At 56.8% G+C, this 15376-nt stretch overlaps 1 protein-coding gene across 7 annotated transcripts in view; it reads left to right on the top strand.

Annotated features, from left to right (window-relative positions):
• Positions 1–15376, top strand: part of COBL (cordon-bleu WH2 repeat protein) — a 126203-nt gene that overhangs the window by 23299 nt on the left and 87528 nt on the right. Inside the window, exon 1 of one of the 7 annotated variants that reach the window (XM_053661478.1) lies at positions 5257–5434. The exons of the other annotated variants lie outside the window; for them this stretch is intronic. The gene's annotated coding sequence lies outside the window, so the exon portion shown is untranslated. Of the gene's footprint in view, positions 1–5256; positions 5435–15376 lie in introns of those variants that run through there. 7 annotated transcript variants of the gene reach the window in all.

Here is a 15376-nt window from a genome sequence, read left to right as displayed (position 1 = left end):
TCTCTGCTGCTGCCTGGGCCTAATGCCCATGTCTGTGGAAAGCGACTCCCACTCCATTTAAACTGTCCCTTAAGGAAACAGGATGTGGGAGAGAAAATGTTTGTGAGTTAAATAATGCAGCAAAGCGGTAAAACCTTTCATCAGACACCTGTCAGGTACCTGTTGGTGACCCTCTTTGAGTGTCATAGCATCTCTGAGTTCTCCCGTTCTGGCTGGTGATGCCGGCCCGGCCCTCCCGGGCTCCTGTGAGTGGAGGGCATGGTGGAAGCTGTCTGGGAGCTGGACCGAGCGCCCGCGGGTGTCACTGGGTGGCAGAAAGTGTGCGCCGGTCCCCAGGCCGTGACTTCCTTCCTGTGGGAGTCCAACGTCTAACTGAAACGCAGAACCACGCTGGGTGGTTCTTGCCCGTCGTTGCTTTCCAAAATCAGCCGCTGCCGCGAGTCCTGGTGCATGGAGAGGCCTGGACGGTGGGCTGTACTGCCACAGAATGGCTTGCCTGTGGCCTGGACGGTTCACTTCCAAAAGACCCAGGAAGAGCATGGCTGCAGAGGGGCTGCTGCTGGGAAGCTCACAGCCAGACCACCAGGGCGCCCGCCCTTCAGTTCAGGCAAGCACCTGGGACGGAGAATGTGAACTTTTTCTTGGGCATATTAAGCACCCAGGAACCCACTGAATGGCCGGAGCTGTGGGCCGCTGCCCGGGAACTCCCCACCTGTGTGCCTAGGACCCACTGGGCAGCTTCCACTGCTGTGCACTTTGAAATCTGGGGTCCCCCTGGAGCCACCCAGCTTTGCGGAGCCCAGCTCAGAAACCCCTGTGTCTGTGAGCGTGTCAGTGCAAGGAGGGAAAACAGCCACCAGGCCACGGTGGAGAAATGGCCGCATGCTGACCCTGTGTCCCAGACACGGGGTCACCACTGTTCTGCCCCGCCCACACGAGGTGGGCTTGTACACTGCACGGGAGCTCGGGGATGCAGTGGGGGCAGGGCTGGAGCCAGGGCTGGCCTCTTGGTGGCCTGGGGGCTGATCCCGCCAGCCTCGCAGGACGGTCATCATAGGTTCACGAGACATGAGGCCCGAGGCCTGGCTCCCCACAGGATAGACTCCTGGGGAGAACCCTTCTCCACACGCTCAGGCCGGGGGTCCTCTGTCCTGCCGCAGGCAGCAGGAAGATTGCCCGGGGCCCAACAGCCGGCCGTTTCAGACCAAGTTTCTTCTGACCAGTCCTCTGTCCTGGGTGAGCCTGCATCTGGCCAACCTTCCCAGCATGGCGCACCAGCCGCTCAGGAGGGGAGGCCTTCCGCAGCATGGGTCAGCACAGCATGGGGATGAAAGGGAACTGATCCACCAGGGCGCGGGTGCTGTCTGTCGTTCCTCTGGTCTGGTCACAGGTAACGTGGCAGAGAGGGGACACAGCAAAACCCACGGTGTGGCTGTTTGTTCCCCTCCCCAGAGACCGGTGAGTGTAAGTCCAGAAGCAGCAGCAGGGGGTCCACTGTGCCCCCCGCGGTCTCCCTGGTGCTCTTCCCGACATGTTCCCATTTAGCCCTCCCAGCGGCTGTGGGAGGCAGCCAGCTTCAGCCCTCTCTGAATTACATTGTGCATCTTAAACATTTATTTTTAGGCAGAGGAATTTGGCACGGTCCAAATAGTGGGGTCAGAGATGGAATAGAGCGTTCAGGCTGATTCTGGCCTCACATGGATGCTGTGACTCGGTTTCTTACCAGCAGTTTTAAAGGACACACGTTTGGCAACCAGCTGCCACTGCCCACCAAGCAGGTCGTAATGAGGTGGAGGCAGGGCTCGGCCGGGGTTGAAGTGCATGGAAGGAACCAGCCCACCAGCCCCGCTGAAATCTACCCTCACACAGACCATCACACCGGCTCCCACGCTTACTCACGGGGCTCCACGAGGGCCGAGGGGGTCGGAGGGGGTGCTCCATTGTGCTCACCCTCCCGACGGTGCCGTGTTCCTGAAGATTCCCTCCATGGCCTCCGAGGTGCCCCTGATGGAAACCAAGGGTGCAAGGGTCACTCGCAGGGATCGCTCCTTCGGGGCCGACGGCCTCGTGTGAACTGCACAGGCCGCTTTCTAGGAAATTGTAGGCAGTGGGCAGTTCTAGCATCTAATCTTGAGAGTAGAGGGGAGGATGGGGCCTGTTTTCCAGTTGACTGTCTCCAAGAAGACGGACAGGAGGTGGGGCGAGCAGGGGGCGGGGGAGGGGAGCCAGGGTTCAGGGTGTGGTCCACGTTTTATCTGAGGCTTTGGCGCAGTTCAGGTTCCAGGGTAGGTGTTGAAGGTCCTTTTTGTTTTTCCCTGTACACCCACTATCAAACATGAAAGGAAATTATATGAAGTTGGAAACAGATATAAACCAACAAGCTTAACTATACAGGTTTGAAAACACTACTGCCCAGAGTTAAGACTCAACTCTGACAGTTTTAGAACAGAGTTTCCTGACTACACATCTTCAGTGGAACATAGTTCAAGAACGAAAGGGACGGCAAAGAACTTGAGACCTCGTGGTAGTTCAGTGACAGCTGACGGTGGCGGCAGCATCACTCTGAAATGACTGTCGGTATTGCAGGGAAGGAGAAAGGAGTGGGGTGTGTTAATGGCATTGAGTGTGGAAGTGGTAACTGCGACACTGGATTCTCTCTCACACACACACACACACACTCACACACACACACACACACACACACACACTCTATAAAACAGCAATGGCACCTGCCTTACGGTGACACTAACTGTAACTCCCCACATAGATCTTTGGAGAAAGAGCTTATTCCAGGCATTGACTTAAGTGCGTCTGGGCCACCTTGCGCCAGAAAGCAAGGAAGTGTTCAAACACCTGTGAGACTTATGTCAAAAAGGCCCAGGAGCTGGCTCAGAGGGCCCCCAACCCACAAGAAAAAAAGGAACAGACTACAGTGAATTACATTTTAAAAATGCACGAGTCCCTAGTGTATCGTGAGTCCGTGTTGTTACTCAAATAGATAAAGAAGAGCGAAAGGGAAGGTCGGCCAAATATTTCCAAAGAAACAATGCAGTTGAAAAATCCCCGTTGGGCAGTCCTGGCCTGGGCGAGGCTCCTGACCAGATGCTCACGTCACAGGGTCAAGTGTGGTCGGAGCCCTCCCCGCCACGCACACACGGGCTCTGCCCCCGTGGTAGGGGCAGCCTCAGTTCACAGGCCGCACGTGTGATGCCGAGGAAGTGATTGCAGTAATACCCTGCAGGAACCCCTTTAGATGGTTGAGGTATTACTGCAATCACTTCTCCTGTAGTTTTGTTGTAAAAAAAAACCAAAACAGTGTTTCGTGTGAGTCCTGTGGTAAAGAAAGAACTGGGCACATTGAAAGCATTCCTCAGACACTGCAGCGAAGTCTCCCGCCGATGAAGTTTCTTCGGTAGCTCTGTGAAAAGTGTCTCACCACAAGTGGGGCCAGGAATGAGCAGCTGCTTTTAAAGGTCGTTGACAGCGGGGATACTGGCTGAGTCTTCGATGCAGTGCCGCGCCCTCGCCTCCGGGTGCGGGCAGAGCAGCCGTCCCAGTCTGCCGTGGACCCTTTCACTGTGAGACTTGGCAGGTCTGTGGCTGAAGGAGCGAGGAGGATTCATTCGGGGTCCTGTGTTCCGCCCTCAGGTGCAGCGGGGCTTCTTGGGTGCAAACAGACTGACTTCAGCCTCCTCCTCCACCCCGGGCTCTGTGGAGAGGGTGGTAAAAGAGGATTTGGGGAAAGCCTCGTGCTTATAGCTCAGCCAGAGTTTCCTGCTTGTTGTTTTCATCCCTCTCCCTTCCCGATCAAAGTTTCCATTTTCTGAGACAGGGTTAAACCCTGCTTTGTGTTTGTGTGCCCTGAGTCTCAGGTGGTAGGCTGTTTCTGTGACAGGAGCCCCCAGGGGGCCACTTACACCCCTCCCGCTGCCTCACCTGCCAGGCTGCCCGACCCTGTAAGTGGCCCTTTGTCTGGGTCAGTGCAGTGCAGGTGGCGGGTTAGGCATCAGGCATAGACAGATCGGTTTGAAAGTGTCTTCATTTAAGTGCGTTGGATAGGTATCAAAGCTTCGATACAAACCATCTGCTTTAGGAAAGAATGTACCCAACGAGTCTTCCTCATCCACCCAGGGAGGCCCAGTGTCTCTGGAACCCCTTAGATGGTTGAGGTATTACTGCAATCAACTTGGCAAAGTTACTTTCAAAGGGATGAAGGTCATGGGATGGATCTTACTCTTATTTGACATATTTCTGTTGCTTTTGGGGTGAATTGACTCATTTTCCCCTTAAAATCTAGCCCAGTCAGCAGGCGGCATGTTTGTGTCTGCACATTACTCTGTACGAGGCTTCCCTTTTTATTTAAAAAAATTGCAATTAAAAATATTTTTTGGATTCTTTTAAATGTAAACTTATATTTAGATATTTACAGAGACTGGCTGAGCCAAGGGGCACTAAAACAAATAAAACACGCAGTGATGATATTTTGCATCTTTGGGAAGTAATCTTCAGCGAAACATCTGTTCCCCAGTTGTAACTCGGAGAACAGCGTATCACGTGTGCACTGCAGGCTTTCAGAACACGCGTTTCAGCTCCTGCTGGCCACCGCCTGCCATCCGGCCGGCAGCCCTCTGGGGAGAATTTATCGGGTGACTCAAAGGAGCCTTTGGTGGTTCCCCACTAGAGGTGGGTGGGACCTGATCCCCACCCAGCCCCACCCTCCCCCCACAGTCCTGGGCAGGCAGGTCCTGGTGTCCTTCAGTTCAAGTTTCAGGATGTGAAAACCCTGACAATCTGACGCCACCCCCCTGCACACCAGCTGTGACTGGGAGGCCATCTGAAATGTTCTCGTAACAATTCACTGGTGTGGGCAGTTGTTTCTCGTGGAACTATAGAACCACTACTGGAAATGTGACCGAGTCTCCCGCATACACGCACACGTGTGTTCTTATCGAAGCGTGGAAGAAGTCTACGGGCAGGGCCAGCACGCCATAGAATAACATCCCCAAGGACGACCCCTCCTTCACAAACATTTATGAGCTTTGCCAGTCAGCATTTAGTGCGTTTGTGAGTTATATGACCGTGATCCAGTGCCACACCTGTGCCAGGTTATGTAAGCTCCTGGCTCTCCTCCACCTCTGCTGCGGCTGATGGCGGGACGAGCAGGCCTGGCCTGCGTGTCAGGGACGAGGGTCACTCCTGGAGTTTTAGGGAGTGACCCGTGCAGCGGTTGGGGTGCAGAAATGCTTGGCAGGGAGGAGTGACCTCTGCAGTGGGTGCCCGGGCCACTCCAGTGCTGGGCAGGACTGCGGAGCTCCTGGGCTGCAGGAACTCGGAGGAGGTGCCAACGGCTCCCTGCAGATGTGCTGTGGCCTCCGTCCCCTCAGCCAAGCGGACAGTGACAGGCCATCCCCTTGGTTCACTGCTTTCATTTCAAGTAGGTGCTTAACTTGCTTCTTTTTTTTTTTTTTTTGGCATTAAGACTAGGATTGGGGGGGGCGGGATTTAAATTCATGGAGTGATAAAAAGAAGTGAGATTTTCTAAATGCCACCAGATATTTTTAATCCTTTCTGCCTGAGAGTCAATGGCACATGCACGGTGCCCGGCGAGACTTGTGGGCACCTTGGTTTGCTTTCCCAGCCATCTCTGCCCCGTTGGAAACTGAGTCTTGCGTCCTGTGCTGCTTGTGTCCTGCAGTGATCCCCTCACACAGTGCTGAGCCCCTCGCAGGCCACCTTTGTCCCCAACCTGTTCTTCCAAAGTTAACCCTGGTGCTGACGGCAGCTGAAAACTCATGGCATCTGAGTAGTGCATCACGGTTTACATGGTGCTGTCCTAGTCCTGCCACCGCGGGCCCCACGCTCCCTTCCACCACGCGTCCGTCAGGTGTCCATCCTGACAGGTCACTTTGTAGCCGTAGGCTTTGTCTGCTACAGGTGACAAGGTGGACACAGTGAAGTGTCACCCGTGAGCTTGCTTCGACCGGGGGCCATGCCGTGACTTACAGGAAGTCTCCTCGGAGAATGCCCTTCGAGCTCCCAGCCCTGGTTACGGGGTGTTGGCGTTTGTTCCTAGTTTTATGTTCTTTGTGGGAGCATCACATCCCCTGCGTGGGAAGACTTATCAAGCCGACACTCTCGGCAGGCTGCTGGGAGCTCCTGGAGGTGACGGCTCAGTGAGAAGGCACAAACTTATGCTCCAGGGAGGGGCGGGGAGGGGCCAAGCCTCCGTGGAGCCCTAGGGAAGGTGTAGAGCTCCCCAGATCAGACCCACGATTCAGGGGTCGTGGGAATCAGGCCCGAGTTTGGCAGGGTTGCAGGTGGGGTGAGGAAGACTCAGGCATTTTGGGAGGAGTGGCTTCCTTTGGATTTTGAAGCCATTGTGAGCAGAGGGACCCTGTCAACAAGAGCCTGGGCTGAGACAGCAGGAGGGGAGGGAGGGCAGGGAGGCCCCGGCTGGCCAGAGGTAGAAGCAGACCTGAAGACCGGGTAGAGCGTCCCGCACTGTTTCAGGAGTGTCCCCTTTGCAAAGGCAGGAAGGGTGGGTGGGAGGCCCTTCCTGAGAGCCGGCCGGGCTGGGCACTAGAGGGCAGGTATGCAGCAAGGGCCCAAGCAGGTGGGAGCCCTGCCGTTCCAGGGTGGGGCCCAGTTGTCCCTCAGGGCCTCCTTGGGGACCTGGTGGACAGAGGGTAGGTAAAATGAGAGCCCCGGACGTGACCCAGGTGACCTCGACTGACAGGAACCTGTCTGGGGAGCTGCTGTGGCTCCTGGGAGTCGGAGCCCCTGGCGTGCTGCTGGGGGACGGGGTGGGGGGTGTCGCCTCTGCCTGCCCCGCAGCTGGGAGAAGGCCCCGGACAAGGGCGACCGCAGGAGGATGTGAGACCCAGGGGAGGCCCTGCTGTGCCTCCTAGCAGGGCCCTGGCCCGAGGTCTGGGAGCAGCATACACAGGAATCGGTGGCCAGAAATCAGAGGTTTGGGACACGGAGGGCTCCTTCCACGGTGACGCCAGTTCCGCATTCTGTGTCGCCACCCCAGTGGACTTAGGTCCCACCTGTTCTCTGCACTGAGGAGTGTGGGGAGACAGGGTTGCACAGAAGTTGGTGACATCCCCCACCATCTGGCGAGGACAGCTCCCTCTAGGGGCTGAATGTTGTCAGGAGTGAGCCCAGCTGTCCCTGACCTTGGAGTGTGCCCACAGGCCTGCATCCTTGTCAGGCTCCAGGCAGACTGACATGGTGGGGTGTGGGAACTGGGACCTGGGGGCCCCGGGGGCCATGCACGGTGGGTGGAGAAGGGAGGGGAGCCCCACGCTGCTGCGCAGTGACGCAGGGACTCCTGGGAAATGACACACTGCTGGAAAATGGGGAGCGCTGGCTCCCGGCACCCTGTGCTGGTCTCCTGCCCAGAGCCACTAAATCACAGTCCCACTCACAGGTGTATGGCTGCCCCACAGGAAGGGGGCCTGCTGGCCAGAGGGCCTGGTCCCTGCCTCTGGCCCCATCTCCTCCCCTTTCCTGGCAGCTCTGTGGTGTCCTGCAGCTCATGGAGAGTGACCTCAGCAGCATCCGTGTGTTACTGCACCTGCACAACACAAGTGTAAAACATACACATGCATGCACATGTGCACACACAAACACATGTGTGCGCGCATGTGCGCATGCATGCACACACAATCCTGGGGGAAAGTTTTTTACTGAATTCACTCCCCTGGTGTTTAAATCTCGATAATGAGCACGTCATTTTAAATTTCCAGTGGACCCATGACTGTAGCTGGCAGGAACATGGAGTGTTGGCTGCCTTCACACTGTCATGCCCCCACCCTGGGGATCCTCAGTGCAGAGGAGCAAAGCGATGCACAAGGGCCACCGAGCCATCGGGGTTGGCCGTGAGGCGGGCCGCTGGGCTCTGGTGCCCGTGCTGGGCTGCGCCAGCCCGCAAAGTTGGCACAGTAAAGGCCAGAGCCGCTTTAACCTCAGGGAACAGCTCCCTGCTCCTCCTGCCCTTTTCTCTCCGTCCTCACACCAGTTCCACAGCATTTGCCCAACTGGCCTCAGTGGACAGAAGAGAACTGTCCACTCTTTCGCTCACACAGCACACACTGCCCACAGAGCTGCCTGAGCCCACGGAACCTGGCCCCAGGCCCCTTCGTCTTCATCTTTCCTCCCTGCCCCCGCCAGCCCCTGGTGAACCCGGGCTACCTCCTGGGTGCGCCCAGCCTGTTACCTCGGGCTAGACCTTGGTCCCGAGGCACAGAGGTCCCCCAGGCTTCCTCTGTGCTGATGCCCACACGGGTGTTCAAGGTGGCTTCTGAGAAAGGAGGCGCTTCCCAAAGATCCTCCTGGAGTGGAGACTCAGGGTTGGGGTGCAGCCCTCCGCCAGATCGTGCCTGGGGCCCCCAGTCTCAAAGCAGGCTTCGTCACTCAGGTGTCCAGGCTTCCATTGCCGAAAACGCATCCCCTAATTTTGTAAGTCATTTTCATGAGACATCATTGTTTTTTAAAAAATAGGAGATTAGCTTATTTTCTCTGCCACCTCGAGCAGGAACGTGTTCCTGAAAACGCAAATGGGAAGTTGTGGGAACAGGAGTTTTCTCCCAGAACCTGTGTGGTCTGGGCCCTCAGGGCCCCACCACGCATGATCGTGGGCTTGAGAGACAGGACCTTCTCACCGGCACTGGGTCTTTACGTCCCCACGCGCTCAGACGTGAAGCTGTCCTGTGTAACCTGAGCAAAGTATCGAGGGGCTGCCGACAAAAACGTAGCTTCTAAGTGCCAAGTCGCAGGGTGATGTTCAAGTGTTGCGTGGAGTCTACTTGCTTCTGCTGTTGGACAGAATGCTCTGAGCTCCCTGAAACGTTTTAGGCTCACGGTCACGTCTGGGTTTGCTCACCCGTGATCATCCTAACAAACGGGGGGCCAGGGACAGCTTGTGGCCTTGGGAGAATGTGGGTGTTCTTTTGCTCATTCACCTATTCCTTCAGTGACTCAGCCCGAATACGTCTACCATTTATCAGGGACTTTCAGCGGGTAGGTCAGACTCAGCCCTCCCTGTCCGGAGCTCCCGGCCTGGATGTGGGTGAGCTGCAGACCATCTTCTCCCAGGCCAAGGTCATGGTGCCCTGGGGTCGGGCACCCATGTGCTGGTGACATGTAACCGCCAGCTCTCTGAAGTGATGGCGGCGTTACTACAAATGTCACAGAAGCCTGTGTAGAGCCCGATTCATAACAACACTGAGGCAGGCAGTGCCCTTCAGTGGAAACTGGGTGGAGCCTGTCGGTCACGAGTGGTGCAATGAGTGTGTGGAGCCCTGGATCAGGGGCGGCCGTGGCTGTGTCGGCGCACAGAGCAGCTCTGAATGGATGCTGAAGGCGTTTTCAAGAGCAAGTAAGACGGGGGTGCTGCTATGAACGTTTTTTGGGGGGGTTCACCCTTTCCTCAGTGACGCCCGACTCCTCCATGGAGCTTCATGAGTGTGGGGACCCGAGATGTGTCCTTGACCTTTTATGCTGCTCGCAGTGGGGTGGCGACAGGCTCCGTGCAGCTCCCCGAAGCGGCCATGCACCCCCACAATTTTCTGCACCCCTTTCTTAAGACAGGCCAGGTCGAGGCCCACGGGCCGGACTGTGTTTGGCCACAGCCTGCTGTCTAAGAGAGGTTTTCACACTTTTCGGTGGGTTTTCATAAAAAACCCATACAGAGAATATTATTTTATAAGGCAGGGACATTTTGTGAAATTCCAGGTTCAGTGTCCCTAAGTATAATTTCATGGGGATTCCTTTCCTTCGTTGACACATGGTTCTCGGGCCACGATGGTGACGTCGAGGGACAGCACCAGACACCACATGGCCCAGGAAGCCCAAAGTATGTACTGTCTGGCTGCTTGTGCCAGTGTCTGCTGGTGCCCGACCTAGGCACCCAGCCGACGATGAGGGTGCCCTGACGGGGAATGTTTGCTCGTTTCCAGCTGCCACGTGAGGTGAGGCCTGAGAGCAGAGCTGGGTGGGGAAGCCGAGAATGCACTGGCCTCACCCCTCCCGAGGCCTCTCAGCCCCGAAGACGCCACAGCTGTAAACAAGCTCAAGGGCACAGATAACAGTCGTCAGGGAGGGGGTGAACGCTGAGTGTTGATTAACTTTGCTTCTAACATAGTTTATGTAATCGTCAGTGGATGGAATTTAATTTTTAACAACTAACATTCCTAAAACATGAGCACTTGGAGACACCTCTGAGATGCCCTGGGCTGGGGCTCCGCCGGGGGGCAGGGAATGGGGCTGGGAAGAGGGGCTTCCTGGGACTTCTGGGGTGAGGCGACCGTGCTGGGAGCAGAGGGCGGAGCTCCCACTGAGGACGGTGGGTGTCGGGTGGTCAGGGACCCACCAGGGACTGGACTCGAGCAGCGTGGGAAGGTGCCTGGGGGCTGCTGGACACACCCCAGCCCCTGCCTCCGGTGGAGGACGCAGGAAAGGGGTGGCAGCCACATGTCCAACACCAGGATGGCTCCTCCCTTGGCTTGAGCTGAAGAGAAGACACAGCCTTCTGGCTTGTAAAGAGACAGCATGTGGGTGTGAGCACACAAGGGGTGTGTGTGTGTATGTGTCAGCCTGCGTCCTTTGTCTGACCCAAGGACACTTCTGGAGATGGGGTGCAGGTGGGGGTCTCCTCTGCTGCGCTCAGTCCAACCCTCCTGGGAATCATGAGGAAAGGGACTGTTTTGTGAGGGTGAAGGAGACTCCTGGGAGCCGCAGTGGGCAGATGTGTCGTGTGGGAGCTGCAGGCCGGGCAGCCTGTGGGGCAGGTTACAGGTGTCGGCCCCCAGGGGCTGATGGGAAACCCTGAGCAGGGCTTTTTGCAGGGAGAGGGAGAAAGCTGTGTTGTTGGATGTGCTAACATTTGCTGAGGGGGTCCCAGAGGACCCCGGGCTTGGGAGCGGCCTGATAAGAAGGGCTCAGGTCAGGTCCAGCCATCCCAGCTCCCCAGAGAGGCCCCTCCCCACCCCGTAACTTGCCCACTAGGAAAGCTGGTCGTGGTGCCACTTCCGCGATCCAGGGCATGGCCATGGGGGGCGAACACACCTACCAGCATGAGACCAAACCACCCTGGGGGGTGCTCCTCACACCTGCCAGGCCCAGCTGTGTGCACCCTGCTCTCTGGAGAAGGCTGAGCCCCAACCCGGTGGAGAAAGGCCTGGAAGAGGGAGGGCCAGGGTCCTGCCCTGCACTGTCAGCGGTCGGCGTGGTGGCCAGCTCCAGGTCCCCTAGTGGGATCCAGTGTGTGTGGAGTTTCCTTCTCCTTCTCTGTCCCCTGTGGGGTCTGAGGGGACAGAGCCCTGGGAGGCCCACGATGTCAACAAAGCCCCCTATGACATCAGCCAGCATGTCCTGGGCTGCCTTCGCGGGTCCCAGCCCCTCCCCCACAGCTTCCACAGGGCGGCGGATGAACCTGGAAGCTTCAAGGACCTGAATCCTGCTGGGGGACCTGGTCATGATCCAAACTGCCACGTAACTACCGCTCCTGCAGGCGCACCACCCTCGCCCCACGGTGCCAGTCCTGGGCTGCATGATGCTCTCGGACAGCAGCCCCCTAACACACCTTCGTGGTCATTCTCAACCTGTCCATGTTTCCTACACAGGGGTGGCTTTTAAAATGTTCTCCTTGAAGTAGTCAAGGGCACTGCCCAAGGAGGCATACGCCAATAGTTCTAGGATTGTTAGTAATACCAGGCAAAGGTCTCTAAAGCTGGTGATGAAACTGCAGGCGGGCCTGAGCTGTTACTGTAGTCTCTTCACCCGGAGGGGGACTTGCCTCGGCCCAGTTTGTTGTGCAGTGAGGTCCGCAAAGCCTAAAAGGGAGTTCAGCCCGAACATCTTCCTGGAATTTACTTTTGCACATTGTTGCTATTTGCATCTTTAAGTCGTCTTTGTAGAGCTTTGCTGTAACTTTTCATTGAGCAGAGTAGAAAAAACACTGCAGGCAAATCTTTAGGAAGATGTAGCGAACTATACTGCTTTATTTGCTTAAAAGCCTTGTGGGTTTTTTTAATAGATTAAAATTAAGCTAGGAAAGTGTTACATTTTGACATTGAAGAGACACTAAAGCGTCCCAGTCCTCTGTGGAGTGCCAAGTGAGGCAGACTAGACTGCAGGGACTGGGGCGGTGAGTCCTTGGGTCAGAGACCGGGAGCTCCAAGGAGCTCACGAGGATTCAAGGACTTCCAGGCGCCAGGCCCTGAGCTTTATCACTTTGGGTTTGATTTGAAAGAAGCACATGGCAAGGAGCCGGGTTGTGAGAGAAAATCCACAAGGGTGGGGCTGCTTCCTGGGCCCTGCTGGGAGGCAGCACCTGCAGGCCAAGGTGAGGTGTTAGGTGAATGGTGGGTGCAGACTTGGACCTGGGCACGAAGGACACCAGAAGGCAATTCCCAGCCCAGCAGGGGTCTAGCAGGTGCCCCACCCCCACCCCCAGCATCAGGAATTGATGTGGGTGGGGAGGGTGGCAGTGGGCTGGGCTGTCCCCAGGGCTGGGGGGCAGGCAGACAGGTGCTGTGGGCAGAGACTGGGAGCTGCTGCACCTTCCCCTGCAGATATGCCTTGTTTCCTGGCCCCAGAGGCCTGCTCGCTGTATTCTGTATACTCCGCCTCTCCCCTGGGGGTGGGCGTGCCTGCTCTGTGACTGGTGGGGAACCCGAGCTGCAGAGACACAGCTGGGAAGGAACCCACCCTGGACCCCTGGGACTCCCAGGTCAGTGCAACCCCTCTTTAGAGGGCACTGCCTGGAATTGTCCTCACCTGTGGGCTCTGAGCTTGTACCTGGTGTACATCAATACCAAGCACCAAGGAGTGTCTGTTACCGACCATGAGCTGTTATATCCAGGAGGGGACCCACCCCTGAAAAAGAACGAGCTCACCTGGAGGAACGGGGAAGCACCCCATGGAGCAGCCCACCCCCAGCCTGCTGCTCCCTCCCCACCCCAGACCCCTGCCCTCCTGCAGGGCGCCCTCTGCTGGCTGTCTGTTGCATCCAGCCCCTGGAGACTGGTCTCTCCTGCAGAAATTCATTTTCTCTATTTTGCTAGTCTCCGAAGACCCCTCCCTTGTCTGTCTGGCCCCTGCTGTTCTCTCATTTGTCCAGGTCTGAATCCTCCATCATAGGTTAAGTCCTGTGTGAATGGGACCAGGGATTTCTCCCTGTTAGGTGTCCACTTGCCCCGGCTGTGTAGATGGTGGTTCCAACTGGTGCTGCTGAGAAAAGCCTGGGGCTCCGGTAAATTTGGGCCCTTGTGAAGCTAAGTTTCCTCATCTGGGAGGCAAATGGAACAAGGCTGGCCCCTGCCTCCAGGAGGGGGAGTATTTGAAACTCTTGTTGCTTACTGGGGGGTATAGCTGGGGTTGAGGGACGAGGATCTGAGTTATCTGCTAAGTTTTTCTTGTGACCCTTCAGGAGTGAGTGGCCTGTCACTGGGCAGGGCCAGGCGGCCGGGGCAGTGGGGTTGGGAGCATTCTAAGCAGGGTAGGAGCAGGGGTGGGAGGGTGGCTGGGCTGGGAGGGTGGCCTCTCCTTGCCTCACCCTTCCAGTGCCACCACAGCTGGACAGTGCACCCCCCGTTTGGACACAGCTGTTGTTCCTGGCCCCTCTGCTTACGTGTTGTGCTCTAGTATCTTTCTTTACAGACACCCCTCAGCAACCCTGGGCCCCTCCAGCCTGGCTCAGCCCCTGCCGGGGCAGGTGCCACCATCAGGGAGAAATCTGGGGTGGCAGGCAAAGGGACCGATTAGAGAGGTCAAGACATCAGATTCCCTTCCCCGTGTCTGGTGTCAGGTTGACCGGAGGTGACCACCCCCAGAAAGCACAGGCTTGCAGTAAAATCTCTGGCTCTTACATGGGGTGGTTTGAGGTAGGCGGGGCTAAAGGCAGGGCCTGGGCAACAGGTGGAATGGACCTGTTCAGGGGACAGGGAGGGGACTGCCTCCCTCCATCCCTCTGCCTCTGCTTTTCCAGAGGAGGGGGAGGCCCAGTGGGCGGTGGCAGGCCCTGTCCCGAGCCAGGGAGGCCAACAGTGTGCCAGACCACATACATGGGACCCAGTATGACATTTGCCAGGTTCCTCAGGGCATGCCCTTCGTTTTGAACTTGGTGTTGGTGGGGATCGGGAAGTAGGCCTGGCCTTGCTGCACACCTCTGTGCCCCTGGGGGCTGGTGGCAGGTTCGCAGGGCCCAGCAGAGCCTCGGGGGCCGCTCCAGCAGAGCCCTGAAGCCTCCAGCTCTGATTTCCCCAGGCCAGGGACCAGCAGGCCCTATTTTGAGCCACAGTGTTCCCAGGGGAGATTATCAAGTGTCATGTTTTCAGAGGAGAATTAAAGGCACCCAGGACTTTGCTCTCAGCCCAGCAAATGTCCCCATCGAAACCCAAGGACCCTGGGCCTTTGGCTCCACCTGTGCTTTTGTCTTCGCCCCACACCACCCCCCCAGCTCTTTTTGCTGAGGCAGCCTCTGATTGCAGAATACGCCAACCTAAACACAGTGCCATTTCTGTGTCTTTTAGGTGGTAAATGTTCAGTTCACTCCCAGAGGCAGTGAATGCACGCTGTAGCTGTTCTTCCATTTACACACACACAAGCTTGTTTGCCAGAATGTCCCCAAAGGCAGTAAAGCACTGAGAACCCAGGCTCCGAAATCAGATGTTCACCAGGAGACAGACCTCCAGTGACGAGGGCGTGAGGATGGCCCTTCCTAGAGACCGTGACTCTGGGAGGTGGGGCCTGGAGGGAAAGCAGCTGGTGCGCTTTCCCTGGACGTTCTCAGGGCTCTGTTCTGATCCAGTTACTGGCCTTGCCGAGAGCTGGCTCGTCAGATTTCCTGCTTTTCAGCTATTCACAAAAGGGACAGAGCCAGACCTGGCTTATCAGCAGGAGGCAGGATGCATTCCAGAGTGCAGGGCGTCCTGTCTCACCTCTCACTCCGCCGTTTTCATCCCAGGGCTCCCACTTGGTTTTGTTCCTCTTTTTCACACGTTGCTGGAAGGAACTTAATCCAGCCCTGCTCCGCTTTCCGACCAGAGGAGAGGAGCTCCCGTGTGCAACTCCAGGAAGGCAGGCGGCTGCCCCTGGGTTTGGCGCCTGGGGTTTCTGCCCGAGACGGTGGGGTTGACTGATACCTCTTGCTCCCTGCCAGTCCCGTCGGTGAGACAGGAGGAAAACTGGAGGTTTTCCCGTGGGGCTTCAGAGCTAAAGTCAGTGCTAATTAGGCAGCGTGTGTCCTTGGATGCTGCAGTGAGACCCAAAGGTTTTCTGTCCATGCAGATAATTACATGTCTGTCACTCCCCCAAAATGTGATTGAACCAGAAAGGATTTCGTTTTAATTAACATTTGTGAACTTTCATT

The sequence above is a fragment of the Artibeus jamaicensis genome, unplaced genomic scaffold, assembly GCF_021234435.1.
Source record: "Artibeus jamaicensis isolate MK-2021 breed Jamaican fruit bat unplaced genomic scaffold, CSHL_Jam_final contig_1016, whole genome shotgun sequence".
NCBI lineage: Eukaryota > Metazoa > Chordata > Mammalia > Chiroptera > Phyllostomidae > Artibeus > Artibeus jamaicensis.
The sequence above is the reverse complement of the archived record's forward strand: the minus strand, read 5'-3'. Positions and strand labels throughout refer to the sequence as shown.